Here is a 16284-nt window from a genome sequence, read left to right as displayed (position 1 = left end):
GCCATTTGCTCCCGTTGCTTATGCTGAACCTTCAAATCAGCAGTAAGAGGCATTAACACATTCAGTTCTTCATACATCCTTTTAAAGTCCATAAAGTAGGCTTTGAGAGGACGATCCTGTTTTTCAGAACGATAGAAAGCTTTGCAGACCTCGTAAACACGAGAGATATTTCCTTTTCCTGAATACAAAAAATCTAAATAATCCATTAGTTCCTTAACCAATTCACAGTGATTAATAGAGGGAATAATCTCACTGTCAATGGAATTACGGATCTGGAAAAATAGCCGTGCATCATCCCGCAACCAGGTCTTTTTGGAATCAGTTGTTGGAGGATCATCAGTCAGATGGTCTTCCTTCTCAATGCTCCGCAGATAGAGGCGAATGGTTTTACTCCAATCCAAATAATTTACCCAAGTCAACTTGTGATCAGTAATTTTAGTAATAGTTGGGACAAGCTCCGAGACAGATTTAATTTCCGCCATAGATGAAGTGCACTAACCAAAGGGAATGCGAAAGAGTGTTACACAGGAACACAAAGCACGATACCTGGATTACCTAATGAATACCAAGGCAGTGAAAAGGCCAACAGCTACACAAGGAGCTGCAAACAGAACTGAATTGCACAAACAGCGTGCCGGAGATGCGCCAGAAAGTAATAAACCGTACGGAATGTACGGACGCCGCCGGAAAGTCGATGAACAGTGCAGGCGTACGGACTGTACGGACACTGTACGGACGCCGAGTGAACAGTGCGGCGGCGGTACTGTAGCAACCGAAAATTAACACCTAGAGAGAAAATTCCCACGCTCTGATACCATATAGGAAATAGAATAATATGGAAAATAATTCTCTTGTATTTCATTGATCAGAATATACACATATATATACAAGTGAGAGGAGCCTCTGCATTAATGGCCCATTATGATAATATCATATCCTATCAAATCCTAATCATAATTACATAATATTTACATATCAAATCATATCATATCTCTACAGTCCTAAAAGCTATATGAAAATTAAATTAAACTAAATGAATGCAATGCAATTTTTGGGGGGATTTTTTTTGGAAAAAATTAAAATGATAAATGAAGAAAATTGACTAAAGAGCAAAGAAAATTAACAAGTAAAAATTGAGAAGTTCTCTTCGGTAGGTAGAGGGGACAACTTAGGATTCGCATGGATTTAACCTTCATAACCTTAATTAGTTAAGTAGACTAAAGGGAGGTGATAAGAGAGTGGAATTAATAAACTTAATTGTCTACTTGAAATAAAGGAAACCCTCAGTTTCAAAACCCTTAAACCAATAGAGAACTCATAACAGTGTAAGGATGGCTAATTAAGCTTATTAAAACCAACGAAAATAATTTAAATTAATTCTGAAAATTATGTTTGAAATTATCCAATTAAACAATCAGATAATTGACCAACTTAATTAAATAATTAAGAGGTAAAAGAACCCAAATGAAAACTCAATTATAAATTCAATTAACAATGCAAGGGTTCATAAACATAAATTCCATCAAATGTCTCAACACAAGTAAAATCCAAATATCAATCCAATCCAAGAATAAAAGTAACAATCTAGAACTAAATTGTCTCACAAAATTACAACTTAAAATTATTTAAAACTAAATAATTTCAAGTCCTTGAATTAAAAAGATAAATGGAACATCACTCCCTTATGGTCTTCAAGTGCTAGCCCAAGGCTCAAGTCTCCTCCATGCTCCTCCCAAGTTGGCTCCCTAACAAACTTATGCTGCCATCAAAATGTTTCCTCCTCTAAAGTTGTTAGATGCCATAGCCATGAATGATGAGGTGTAGATGAGAATTTGGCCAAGGAAGAGATGTTAATTGATGATGATGAGAGGTGATAATAATTATTGGGTGAATCAAAGAACGTGTTGTCCCCTTGTTTTGGTGACTATGGAATGAATGTAATATAAGGTATATGGCATGTCAGACTAATTCACGTTGAACGGAATCCGTGTGGTTGAATGGAGAAGGATAAAAAAAAAGGTGATCTTAGGCGTACTAGAGGGATTATTTTAGGGGGGAAAAGGAAATTTTCTTGGATCCAAAACTCAAGGCTATTAGTAATTAATTGACCCACTTGATATCAGTCATTGGATTGTGCTTAAATCCCACAAAACAATCTTGCACCATTGGATTTCCTATATGCTCTTTCTTGACCTACAAGAATTTAAGTGCATCCATTAATATAGATTATATCCAAATATAATAAAAAATTAAATATCAGATATGCACAAAAATTAGGCAAGAAATTGCAAAAATTTCTAAAAATAATCTTTCTAAAAATATGAGACTTGTTTCTAAAGAAATAGAAAAATTAATTCCAAGTCAAAAATAGGAAATCACAAAATATTTATATTTTTAATCCAAAATCTCAATTTTTATGCAAAATCCAAAAATCAACCAATTTATCCAATAATGCATAAAAATCCAATTAAGTTCAAAATTATCATTTAAATCCTAAATTAATATGGGATAAAATGTATAAAAATTGGACTTTATCAGTTTTCTATAATTTTTGAGGACATATAAAGCCATATGTGTCCTCCTTTTCTTCTTCCCTGCATGTGCGACTAAAAAGGTCTGTTATTCTAATGAAAAAGAAGTTAGCGCCTTTGAGTATAACATAAAATATGAAAATGAAATGGTAATCTACAATATAGCTAGTTGCATAAAGAATGCATCTAGCTCCTCAAAATTTAGGAGCTCAATGAGGTTCTTCTTCTAGAGTGTGAAGTCATAGATAGTTCTGAGCCCATAGTCCCTAGCGACATATTAAAAGTCAGTGCCTCCTCTCTTTGGTCTACCATAGAATCAAGTAACACCAAAATTTCAAATCTTGAGGCAACATCTACATTAAGGGGCTTGAGCTTATGAGTTTTCTTCTTTGCCGCCTTCTTTGTTGCTAGCTTCTTTATCATCACCTTCTTTGCTATTAGTATTTGAAAAGTTTTCTTGGCCACGGAATGAAATTTTCTTTATCCTAGGCCAGTATTTGGACCTCATTGGTAGGGTTGGGCAGTGATATACCACCTTGACCTTTACAAACTTTATCCACCTTCACTTTCACCTGGTCCTTTGAAACTTTCTTGTAGTGGATTGTTGAGCTCATGCATACTCAACCATTAGCATCGAGGTGAGAGTTATCAATGTTCACGTAAGGAGTATAAGGCTATCCATTGTCTTAGATATGGTCGGGGTTAAAGTTAGGGTAAAATGATGGTTGTAGTTATAGCGTCTGATTATTACTGCACTTCTCACTTTCTACCCATAGGTGAACTCTAAAATATGGAATGAAATTACTCAAGAAAAATTAAATAAACTTAAATAAATTAAATGAACCTAAAAAAGAAGTCCTTACTAACTATGATGGTTCAAACACTTGAGGCATTTAGAAGCTGGCTATGCCCATTATCATCATAGCTTGTTAGAACTTGGCATTAAACTCCTCATACCTTTTGTATCTCTTGTAACATCCCAAACTTTGAATATTAGGACTTAATATAAATGGCTGCGAGTTGAGTGATCATGGGCAGTCCTTGATAATATAATTTTTTTTTAATGTGGCTTAGAAACATTAAAGATAATGATTAAAAATGCTTGGATGAAATCTGAAACAAAAAATTTAGTAAGTAAAATTAATGAATAGATATTTAGAAGTCATTCTTCGTTGTCCTACTCACAGCTTTCTTCAATAGCCTTAGGATTTTTGCTTTTCTAAGGAGAAAATGATCATATTTTTACATGTTTCTTTTTGCATTGCAAAGTAGACTTCTTAAGCTTTCCAACAAGTCCTAATTTATAATTTTTAGTGACTTGTGAAATTAATTATGAATTTTTGAAATCAAGTTATATACGTTGCATTTTTGGCTAGAGTGAATTGTATTTTGGCCATGGCGAATGGCCCAGAAACTTATATAAAATGGACTTTTGACCTAAATACATATTAGAAAGGGTAGAATTTGTGGGTCGCTTGATTTTGCTTTATAAGGGTTTGATCTTGAAGCCCTAGGATGAAGTTCTAGCAACTCTAGACTTCCCAGTAAGTAAGTTTAACACTTGATCATCCCTCTCTACTCCCTCTGATTTACTCTTCGCTTGAAACTCCTATGATCCAGGTAGGGATTTGGGAGTTTTCTATCTTTCTTATAAATCAGTTATACTTGATGATTCTAATAATATAATCTAAGCCAAAGAAACTTAGAAATTGAATCTAAATCATGGTATATCTGTTATTACTCCAAGCTTTAGAAAAGTTGGATGAACTAGAATTCTGAGTAACAATCCAGAAACCTTAGAAGGGAGTTATGAGTTGAAATTTAGTATGTAGTTTACCCATAAGATACTGTAGTAACATATATTTTTTTGTTTGTAGATTTGAAATTTGGTTTGATGATCCCAAGTTCAGGGTCTTGATTTGTGACTCATAAGCATGTGCTGGATACCAGGTAATGTGAATTCTTACTCGTTTCTTCTATTGGCTTCTCTAGGAGGACTTTTAATTAAATAATCACCTTTAGGATCAATTTTAAGTTTTTTGAAATACAACAACTATGCATAAAATTGGCTAGAAAACTGTTTGCAACTGATAACTAAACTTGCTTAATTGAATGCTAGGAAAGTAACAAAGTTTTGGAACTATAGGGCTAGATACAAGCTTAAATTAATGATTTCTGGATCGTTTTCAGATTTTGATGGTGAATTATGGTGTTTTCCATAGTGAGGAGGTTAAGTCTTTTATCCTGTCTGTTCTTACTCTTTATGTGTTTATGCGATACTTATCTTTAGGATGAATATGATATGACAGCATGTTGATAACTAGAACAATATGTTTATGCCTCGATTACCTGAGATACTATTATATGGTATGATGTTAATTATCCGATATGAGTAAGGTGTGTTTTGAATCTCATTTGATATATGTTCTTGTGATATCTAATGAGAATTGAGAAATGCTATAGCTATGATTACTTGCTTTCACACTCGAGAAAAGTGTTGTGATGGAGACTGATATATATATATATATATATTATTGTGTGGTTTGCCTCCATAGTGTGCACTATGGTTGGCCTCTTGAAGAGGGCATTACACCCTTATTTGTGATACTCTAGGACTACTACAGGGCAGTATACCCTCTAGCATACTAGGTAGTAAACCCATTAGAGTAGCATACCTCTTTTCTAGAGGAGCCCATGGTCTGTGTGTGCTCTGTTGACTTTGGCCAATCCGCATCACACATGTGGGAAGCTTGTAAGAGTCACTAGTCACATGGTTAGGATTCAGCCCATGGGTTCAAGTCGGCAGATATAAAGAGGACATAAGATGAGAATTGAATGATTAATAATAGATAATAAATGATGAATAAAGCATACATGTCTATTGATATTTATTTTACCTTATATGTTCATGATACCTGTTACCTATTATGTGACAGTAATGTGTTTAATGTCTCTTTTAATTGTTAGTCCCACTTGGCGCCTCTTACGGGTGTTGGTAGTTGAGATGGGTAGGAATTTGTTACTGAGACAGTGGTATTATTCTGTTACATCTATCTTTTTTAGGTAAGAGTAACAGAAGAGCAAAGACGGGGAAGGAACTAGAGGCGTGAGGTTACTTTCATTAATGACCATGCTCTGAACTCTGTTCATGCTTATTTATTGGTTATTTTCCACTTATGACATCCTTATGCTTTTTTTTTTTATTCTCCATCTTGAAACTATTTATCTATTTTGAAATATAAAGTTCCTGTTAAGAGCCTTGAGGATCTTGGATCCATGATTGAGCATGATTGAGGATTGCTTTGAAATAAACTGAATCTAGTATTGTTATATTATTTGTTACCAACTATGTCAATTAGATACATAGGATACTTTTTATGACCATGTTAGGGGTATAATCCTTTTCTAACATAGTTGTGCATAAGAGGTAAGCAGGACTCTTTTTATAACCATGATATATTGTATTGTTGCCTGATTGCTTTATCTTTTTATATCATGTTTATATGACAGTGAAAAAGAAATTTAGAGTAATTTTTATAACCCATTTTCTTTAATTATCATGGTAATGGTGTTGGTATTCCTTGTTTGTGTTAAGTTTGGCAAGTTTCTAGTTAGGTTGTTACATCTTTACTTTATACTCTTCACTTAGTTGAGCTTGAACCTTCTTTGTTTCTTCTTTTACGCTATGTTTGGCTCGACGGAGGGAAGGGTAGGGGAGGGATTTTAATCAAGGGAAGGGGAGGGGAGGAAAGGGGAGGGTAGCTACAAAGGGGAGGGGAGGGAGGGGGAAGGGAGGGGAAGGATTTTAATGATCTCCTGTTTGAATTGATTGAAGGGGAGGGGAGGGAGCAATTTAATAATACCTTATTTTGTTCTAATAAAAAATTGACTATTTTAGCCTTATAAAATTTAAATGAATTTTCTCACTTTTTATTTTGTTAAGATATAACTATATATATAATACAATTCACTAATTTTGATTTACAAGATACAGTCACACACTTATAGAATATCAAGACAAAAACTCACAAGTGATAGATTTCAATCAGAGAAAAGACCTTGAAGGTGAAATAAAATACCAACGGTCTCTTAGAATTAGAAGAAGAGAAAAAAAAGTTTACAAATGCTCACTAATTTTGGAGATAATTATCTTAATAACCTCTTATTAGATGCTCAAAAGAACTCTCTTATATAGAAATGTTTATGACTGATTAGAGGTTAACAAATCGAAAGGGTATATAAGGAATTAAAATATCATATCTCGCCTCCCCTCCAAAAAACCTCACTTTTGGAGGGGAGGCTAGAAGGGAAAAGGAGGGGAGAAGAACCCCTCCCCTCTTTAAAAAACATCTTAACCAAACGAGGGGAGGGGAGGAGCTCCCCTCCCTTTCTAAAAAATTATACCAGCCAAACAAGGGGAGGGGAGCAACTTCCCTCCCCTTCCCTCCAAAAACCCCGTACCAAACATAGAGTTAATTGCTAGTCGAGCTCTTCTTTAGACACTAGGCCTGTGGAGGATGCATTGGTGCTTTGCAAAGCATGACCAAAGACCTATTTAATATCCCTTTTAGGAGCTCCTCTAATTAGATTGAGGTGGTTAGGCCTTCCAATAGTAGTTGCCGAGATATCCATTCGTCCATAAGGAGCAAATTATTAGGATTCTTGCTCTTTAAGTGTATCTTCTAACATATAAGTAATCAATTTAAGATAATTGAAAATCACATAATCATATATAATGTTTTATATCTAATTTAATTATTCACAATCCTCTCAACTACTAGCCCTTCTTAATCTTTGTAGCCTTCTATTTTTTTTTGACGAGATGGATTGGATAGGTGGAATGACTCAAGTAATGTCCAGTGCAGCAGCTTGCTGTGCAACCTTCAACTGCCCATGATCATTGCACCCTACCCGAGACATGAGATATGGGCATACAATTTGCTCAGATATCTACTTGTTCTTCTTACTTAGTTCCCATGAAAATGAAACAAATTTAGTTTAGTTAATTAAAATATCAATTCATTAATAACTAAGTTCATATCTCCTAAATATTCGACTGGCTATTGTTTAAGCACTTCACATAAGAATAACAATATAACCCATCACTTTTAATAGATGCATTTTTCTAAGCAAATTCTAGAAACCTTTCAATCCTATCCTTATATTCTTTATTAATTCTATTGCCTATATGCAACTATGATCCATTGTTCTATATAGTCAATGAGCATAGTTGTCAAACTCAATTCTAGCTACTTAATTCAAATATTATTTTATTTGAATCAAATAAATCAAATAATTAAGTATTGGTACATAAATAGACTTGACTAATACTTAATTATAAAATAAATGGGATGCCTTTTTATTTCAAAATAATTTTGACAGATTTTTCCCTTCAATATAAGGAATCCAAAAATTTCAAAACAATCAATTGTACAATCAATAGCAAAAAACAACAAATAAATTTTAATAATTGAAAGCTAAATGCATATTGATCATACAAAACTCTAAGCTAACAAACCCTATTCCACAACGTTTTCAAAAATCTCCTTTTAGAGTAAAAGTTCTGAGTTCAAAACAAAAGCTCAAATAAATTCGGTTATCTATGAAACTTGACATGCAAATTTCTTTTTAACCAAAGCTTTTACATCGTTTACTACGCTACTTAAATTTATGATTTATTTGTTGTAAATACCTCTAGTAGTGTAATACATGATTTAAAACATGACCCCTCTTGTAATTTTTAATTTGTTGAAATTGTAAAAAAGTTGTTGTAAATGGCATTGATAAAGTGGTGAAATTCGATAAAAGTGGTGTAAATTAGTAATGAAGCAAATGATTTTTAACAGAGTAATTTACTTTGATTTTTCACAAGTGTTGAAGCGGTAAAAAAGTTTTAAATGGCATTGATCAACGTAAAAAAGTTGTGAATGTTGCTAGTGGTGTAATAAATAATTTTTAACAAGGCCTTTGACTTTGATAATTATTCTATATAATATTTTGCATTATATTAATAAAGAGGTTTATTAGCTCAATGGTCATTAAGTGCTTTGGGGTCAAAGGGGTAATCCCACGTGGCCTGGACAATCTTGGCAAACAAAAAAAATAGTTGCTAGAACTCAGGTGGCTGATTGATGGCAAAGTTGCCAATAATATTGTAAAAATCACCAACATTTCAAAATTTTATTTTGGTCATGAATATTGATTCGGAACTTTAAAAATTGGTGTCACCATTTTGGAATTTGAAATTTCAAATGGTATTTATTTGCCCTTTTCCTTTTGTAGTATGGAAAACTCTTAATTGTTTTTCTTATAGTTAGTCTTGTTGTAAAATGAGAAACATTTTGTTATTTTACCAGCATAAAACAACGCAGTTTTATTTTTGTTAATAATTTTTAAAAAATTAAAAAAATCCTGCAAGAACCATATGCAAAATACGAATTAAAAAGCAAAATTCTAGCAAAAAGTCATTTGTCCAGAAATCAAATGGAGAAGAACCTCAGCAATAAAAAGAAAATTCAAAATAGCAACTTAGAAAATCAGACTTGACACATATCTATCGGTACAGGAAAAAAAAACATAAAGGTCCCATTTAGTACGAACATTGAAAGTAAGGAATAGGATTGTGATTGCAATTGAGAAAAATCATTAAAATAGTATTTATCATGGGTAATTGCTTGTTACATGGGATTAGGTAAACCTATAGAGGTGAGATTAGGGAATATTACTTTTCCTCATGGATATTTCCCAATCTCACATATATGGATCTGACTAATCCCATATAACAAGTAATCTCTTATGTTAGACACTCTTTTAATAGGTATTCTCAATCACAATTCCAATTCTAATCTCCGGACCTAATTTTCAATGCTTCCTACCAAACAAAACCGAAAAGATAGCACAGAGAAGCGCACTGCATTCCTACGACAGCCATACGCAACATCCAGGATCAGCATAACTTATTTTAAGTTTGTTCATAACACCCGGAATCCCAAGTGAGCCCACGACTTAAAAATTGCAATTATGGTTAGTGGGTAGTTTGTGATGAATAATTTTTTGGCATCAAGCTTACGATGAATAATAATTTTATGGAAATTTAACAATTCAATTGAGAATGATCACTCCTTCAAAGTAATATTTAATTTGGCTCACCAACCATGTTCTATGAGATTCCCTCATATATTGCCACACACATCTATACTGGAAGAAAAATGCACTCAGCTATACTAGATTATGTGTTAGTTGTGCCTTGTAACTTAATTACATAAAAGTTTTCTTACAACTAGAAGTAAGGTGTTGTGATGAGTTTGATTTTGCTTATAATTTCAAGCTATTAATGTCTATTTCCTGAAATTTGAAAAAAAAAAGGGAAAAAATATACCATGTGAACATAGCAAGATGAGGACAAGTCCAAAATATAAGGTGATGCAAACCAAATTCTCTGAAGATGTTCTTTTTGAACACATAGTATTTTTGTAAAGCAAATTGGTTTTGAGTTTGATGTTTACAATTAAAAAAGAAAACTCAAATCACTGGGATGATCAAAGTTCAGCCTCTAATGATTATTAGGTAATGGAACTTTAACAATGTGACCAATGTGTGAGAAAGTAATTAATATTATCATTACAACCCACTTTTTATGATTTCCCCGTTAACAGTAATATACCACTCCCATCCTAAATATGAGTTATTTATAAAGAAAAGTTTTGATCCCAAACGTAAATCACTCGTAGTATACTTGATGTTTGTTTTCTAATTTTACTTTTATTTAACTCTTATTGGAAAGAGAAAAAAGGATGGAGAAGAATATAAAAATGATTGGTAAACGTAGAGAGAGGAGAAAAAAACTTTAAAGCTAAAATATACGTCAAATCCTATTTTAGGATTGAAAAGCTAAAAATATATTTTTTTAACGTTAACAGAATAAATTAAAATCTTACATAAAATTAAGTGATCAAATATATACTTTAGCCAAACTTTAATGATGGTATAAAATTGAAAAATAAACCTTTAATAAGAGACCAAATTAAAAATTTTTATTTGAGACAATCCTATTTAAAGTACTGTTAAATATTAAATATAGATAATTTTTTTAATAAAAATTCAAATCTTAATTCGTTAAGTTGTGAGCAACTAGTTTTTTTTTAATTAAACTCAGTCTTAGTGGCCGGTGACAACTTTAATATATGTGCGCGTGCGCGCCCGCATGATATGGACACTTCACTTTCGAACCCACTAGCTGGAAGGGCGGAGAGAGAATATGGAAAACAAATGCGGAGCAGTGAAGCAGCACCCATCTCAAATGATCACTCTCTCCAATCTTGCTGTACTGTTTTGTTGTTTTCCGGTTTTCCCTTTTCTGGACGCCTCTTGTAATTATTGACATCAGTAATTTCTCTTCCTCCTAAAAAAAAATGAAGCATTCTTTAATGACCCACATGGGTTTTGTTTCATCGTACGGGGCATTTCACCTCTGTTGTCGGTAAAGAAGACTTTCTGCGGCAAATTTTTTTTTGCTTATTTTAATTTTTTTTTACTATTATATATATTTAATTTTAAAATAATTATTATCAAATTTATTCCGGTTCAATAACAATAAGAGAACTACAAACGAAGAAGTTCAGGAGTTGGAATCATAAAAAGTCATATTTAAGGTAAAGATATCTGGTAGCTGATGTGGCAACACCTGATGGCTGGCGGTGGTCAGCAGCTAGCGGAAGTCACAGCGGAAGGTCCTTTTTTTCACTGTATATTTCTAACTAATACATTTTGTTAGTAAAAATATTTTGAAAAAAACAATGTCTATTTATATTAATATTAAGTAAGGACCGGAGGTCGTACAGTATCAGAGATATAAAAATTTATGTAATCATAAGCAGAAATAAAAGGCAGAAGAAGGGGGGTGAAGAAGACGATCTTTCCTGGATGAAAAGGACAACAGGTTTTCTTCATGGAATCATCCAAAATAACAAATCTGGCCTCACCAAAGCAACCTTCTTCTCATCAATGTCTAAAGATGTTTTGGGCGTTTTGCTGCTCATTTCTAGCTTCTATCTGTATTCTGGTTCTTGTATAGATTTCACTGCCTCGTTTCAATTTGTCAGAGACCCTGATACTATCAGCTCAGGAAGCTTCAAACTTGGGTTCTTTAGCCCGGGAAATTCAACCAAGCGCTATGTTGGAATTTGGTATCTATCTGAAACCACAGTCGTATGGGTGGCTAACAGAAACAGCCCTCTCAGAGATTCGTCTGGGGTTTTCACAATTTCTAAAGATGGCAACCTTGTGGTGTTGAATGACCAAAATCTCACACTTTGGTCATCTAATGTGTCAAACATTCCTCCCAATTCATCAATGATGGCTCTGCTTCTAGATACTGGGAACCTTGTTCTGAAAGATAACACCACAGGACAAACACTATGGGACAGTTTTCAGCATCCTTCTGATTCATTCTTTCCAAAAATGAAACTTGGTATAAGCCGAGGAACAGGTGAAAAACCAAAGCTTACGTCTTGGACATCCCCTTCTGATCCATCCATAGGAAGCTTCTCAGCAAGTCTTGAACGCTTGGATGCGCCTGAAGTTGTAGTCTACAATGGATCTAAACCATATTGGCGTTCTGGTCCATGGAATGGACAGGAATTTCTAGGAGTGAAGGCTTCTTCATATCTCGACGGATTCAGTCTAAAAGAATACAATGATACATATTACATCTCCTTTGATCTGGCAAACCCATCTTATTTCGGAGTTTTTAAGTTGAATTCAACAGGAAACTTGGTTGTAACGGGATGGATCAACAAACAGGAAGCTGGAAGATGGAGGATTCAACATAATGAATGCGATATTTATGGTCAATGTGGAGCATTTGCCTTCTGTAATTCCCAGAGTACTCCAGTTTGTAGCTGTTTAGATGGGTTTGAACCGAAGAATCCAGATGAATGGAATAAGCAAAACTGGACAAATGGTTGTATAAGAAAAGCACCATTGCTGTGTGACAAGAGGATAAAAATGGAATTGAAGATGCGTTCAAGAAAATAGAGAACATGAAAACACCAGATTTTGTAGAGAGATTATTGCAGGTTCCTGAAGAAAATTGCAGTAGGCAATGCTTACAAAATTGCTCGTGTTTGGCTTATGCATATGATGCTGCCATAGGATGCATGTCTTGGAGTGGTAAATTAATTGACATTCGAACAATCGCTTCTGGAGGTGTTGATCTCTACATTCGTCTAGCAAATTCAGAACTCAGTAAGTTTTGTAATTATATTCTCACAGTTCTCCCCTCACTTTCCAAGCTCCTATCAATCTGATAAACTAACTTGTTTTATTCATATTAATGCAGAAAAACATGAAGAAAATGTAGGTGAACGAAAGAACAAGCGGAAGGTAACAGTGATTGCTATTACTGTGACAGTTGGAGCCACTATTTTTGCTGCATGTTCGTATTTTTTGTGGACAATAATTGTTGCCAGATCAAAAGGTACGCGTGCACTATATATTCTGGCCACTTATATTACAGTGTTGGCCACAAATAAAGATGAGTGGAGTTTATTCAGATTAATATGTTGTTTAGTACAGGAAAAAAGAGTCAAAATGGTCTGAGTGAAAGCATGAAAAGAGCGTCAAGACAAGGAAAACTAGAGGACCTTCCACTGTTTGAGTTTGAAAAGGTTGCAATTGCAACAAACAATTTTCACCAATCTAACAGGCTTGGTCAGGGAGGTTTTGGTCCTGTGTACAAGGTAAAATTGGTTCAAATAAATTCACTAATTTATATAATTTATTATAGTTTCTTTTTTAATTTTATCCACTTTCTTCTAGGGAGAATTGCAAGATTCACAAGTCATAGCCGTTAAAAGACTTTCAAGAGGCTCTGGACAGGGTCTTGAAGAATTTATGAATGAAGTGAGGGTGATATCTAAACTTCAGCATCGCAATCTTGTAAGACTTCTTGGTTGTTGTATTGAAGGAGATGAAAGGATGTTGGTATATGAGTACATGCCAAACAAAAGTTTGGATGCATTGCTCTTTGGTTAGTTCTTTTATTATCCATTTTCTTACCAAATTGGATGTTTCACTTTTATGGTTTTTAGATATACGTAAATATGATTTTGGTTTTCGTCACTTCATCCAGTTTTCTTCCTTTCGTCCTCTTTAGGTTCAAGGAGAGATTTATTCTTAGATTGGAAAAAACGCTATAATATAATTGAAGGAATTGCTCGTGGACTACTTTATCTTCATAGAGATTCAAGATTAAAAATTATACACAGAGATCTTAAGGCGAGCAACATCTTGTTAGATGAAGAGTTAAATCCAAAAATATCAGACTTTGGTTTGGCAAAGATTTTTAAAGGCGATGAGAATGATCAAGGAAACACCAGAAGGGTTATTGGAACATAGTATGTTTCCAGTTATATCATATTTTTATTGATGATATTTTATTTGATTATTCACTAATATAGAAAAGCTGATATACAAATTGGTTTTGGAAATATAGTGGGTACATGTCTCCTGAATATGCAATGCAAGGACTATTTTCAGAGAAATCAGATGTATTTAGTTTTGGGGTGTTGTTATTAGAAATTGTTGCTGGAAAGAAAAACACTAGCTTCTATCATGAGGAGATGCCCTTAAGCCTATTGGGATTTGTAAGACTCATTCTCATGCGATTTTAATTTTCAAGTTTTGTGGGTGGTGTCTATATTTAATTATTATACCCTTGCTTTCATATTTGTAGGCATGGAAACTACGGGTTGAAGATAATATTAAATCTCTAATAGACCGAGATATATATGATCCAAGCTTTCATGTGGAGATCTTGAGATGCATACATATTGGACTTCTATGCGTGCAAGAAGCTGCCAAAGATAGACCAAATATGTCCACTGTATATTCAATGCTTAATAGTGAGATTGTCAATCTTCCTTCACCAACACAACCTGCTTTCACCAAGAGTCAATATACTGTGAGTGCAGAATCGTCTCAACAAAGTGATCCTACTTACTCCATATGTAACACTGTGACGATCACAGAAGTACAAGGAAGATGAACTTCTAGCTCCCTAAAGTCATAAAAACATATGTTAGAGTTCACACCTGTCCCGACCAAAGGTTAAGGAAGTTGGTGTCTTGATGACAGGGAAGCCGGTGATCAAAGTCTCACTGAACAACAGCTATGATTATATCAGTCTTAAGATTTTAAGATAGCAAAATTTCTCGCTATTCATCCACTACGTTTTTTACTAGGATGTATTTGTTTTGACTATATTACTACTTCGGTTTATAAAATTTCGGTCGAATCTAGCGAAATTAAGATAGGTTAAATTCTTAAGCACCATATGGGTGCGGCTTATATTGCTGACTCTTAAATTAATGTCATATAGATTATTTTAGGGAAATTTAACCTTTTATCTAGAGGACCTCTTTCTAACCCTATATAATATTGTTAAAATAGTAAAGATGTTTTCTTAGATAAAATATTTTATTATTAATAAAAACAAATATGTCCTCTAATTACAATAGATGATAGTAGTAGTTGGGATGGATGGTGCGCATAATGGGCTACAGTTACAAGCGTGCGTATCAGATCAGATCATTTCTAATTTTTTCCCCTTCAGAAAAATTTGTAAGGTGATAATAGTCTGCTCTTTAATTTTTCAATTTGAGGGTCACGTTCAAATAAAAATTGAAATAAAATACTTGTGTTTATTTTAAGTTAAATTAGAACACGCAGAAATTTTTTGACTATCTTAAAGCCGACTTTGCTGACGAAAACCTCAATAAGAAATGTACATCTTTGGTCAGAATCTCCCTTCAGTGGGAATTAGTTGGGCAGAACTATTAGTTATGAAGTCTTAAAAACATAATGTAATCATTAAAAGTCCTCATAACAGCAGAATGAACATGTTATTTCTTATACTAAAATTTGTTATTACATTCTATGTTGCTGTAGGACTTTTTAGTTATTGCATTTTTTTTTTTTTTAGCCTGATACTTATGATAATTCTCCCAATTAATTTTCCTTTGTTATGTGAGCACAAAGTCATCTTGATAAAGAATGATGGAACCTCGTGTACGTGTTTTATTACACAATCTAAAATCTATTTTTTCTCTACTGTCATTATTATATATTCTAATTACAGTCAGATTACTGATTTTTCTTTATTTTTGTACTATTACTGGCTCCCATCACTACAAAAAAACAGTTGATTAACGACGGAATTTGCGACGGAAACAAATTCCGTCGCTAATTACCAACGGAATTGCGACGGAAATTCCGTCGCTAATTTTTTCGACAGATTAGCGACGGAATTTTTCTGTCATTTGTGACAGAATTTCTATCCGTCGCTAAATTCCGTCACTAATCCGTCGGAAAATCCGTCAGTAACTATTTAGCGACGGAATTTTTTCCGTCAGAAATTTCCGTTGCTAATTCCATCGCTAAATTGTTTGTCATAGAAGTTTTTGTCACTAATTCCGTCGCTAATTCTATTCCGTCACAATTCCGTCGCTAATCCGTCACTAATTTTAAATTTCGTTATTTTAAATTATAATCTTACAAAAATTATATTATAACAATTAAGAATATAATGATTTAAAAACATTTTTAATTATAAAATAAATTGATATACTTATGGAGTTGGTGGTAATGAAGATATCGTCATCATTCATGTCATCATTATGTATATACTGAAAATAGAAAGATAATTTCTTAGAAAACTTATTTATATTTAAATTCCTCTTGATTATTAATAATA

The 16284-nt window shown here is 33.5% G+C and overlaps 1 pseudogene; it reads left to right on the top strand.

The window, feature by feature from the left end:
- The first annotated feature begins 507 nt into the window (after positions 1-507).
- On the top strand, positions 508-14851 carry LOC114759416 (G-type lectin S-receptor-like serine/threonine-protein kinase At1g11300; annotated as a pseudogene).
- The last annotated feature ends 1433 nt before the right edge of the window (positions 14852-16284 follow it).

The sequence above is a fragment of the Neltuma alba genome, unplaced genomic scaffold (assembly GCF_004799145.2).
Source record: "Neltuma alba isolate B1F8T4 unplaced genomic scaffold, ASM479914v2 tig00010842_pilon, whole genome shotgun sequence".
In the NCBI taxonomy this organism is placed as follows: Eukaryota; Viridiplantae; Streptophyta; class Magnoliopsida; order Fabales; family Fabaceae; genus Neltuma; species Neltuma alba.
Note: the sequence above shows the minus strand (reverse complement) of the source record. Positions and strands in the feature narration are given on the sequence as shown.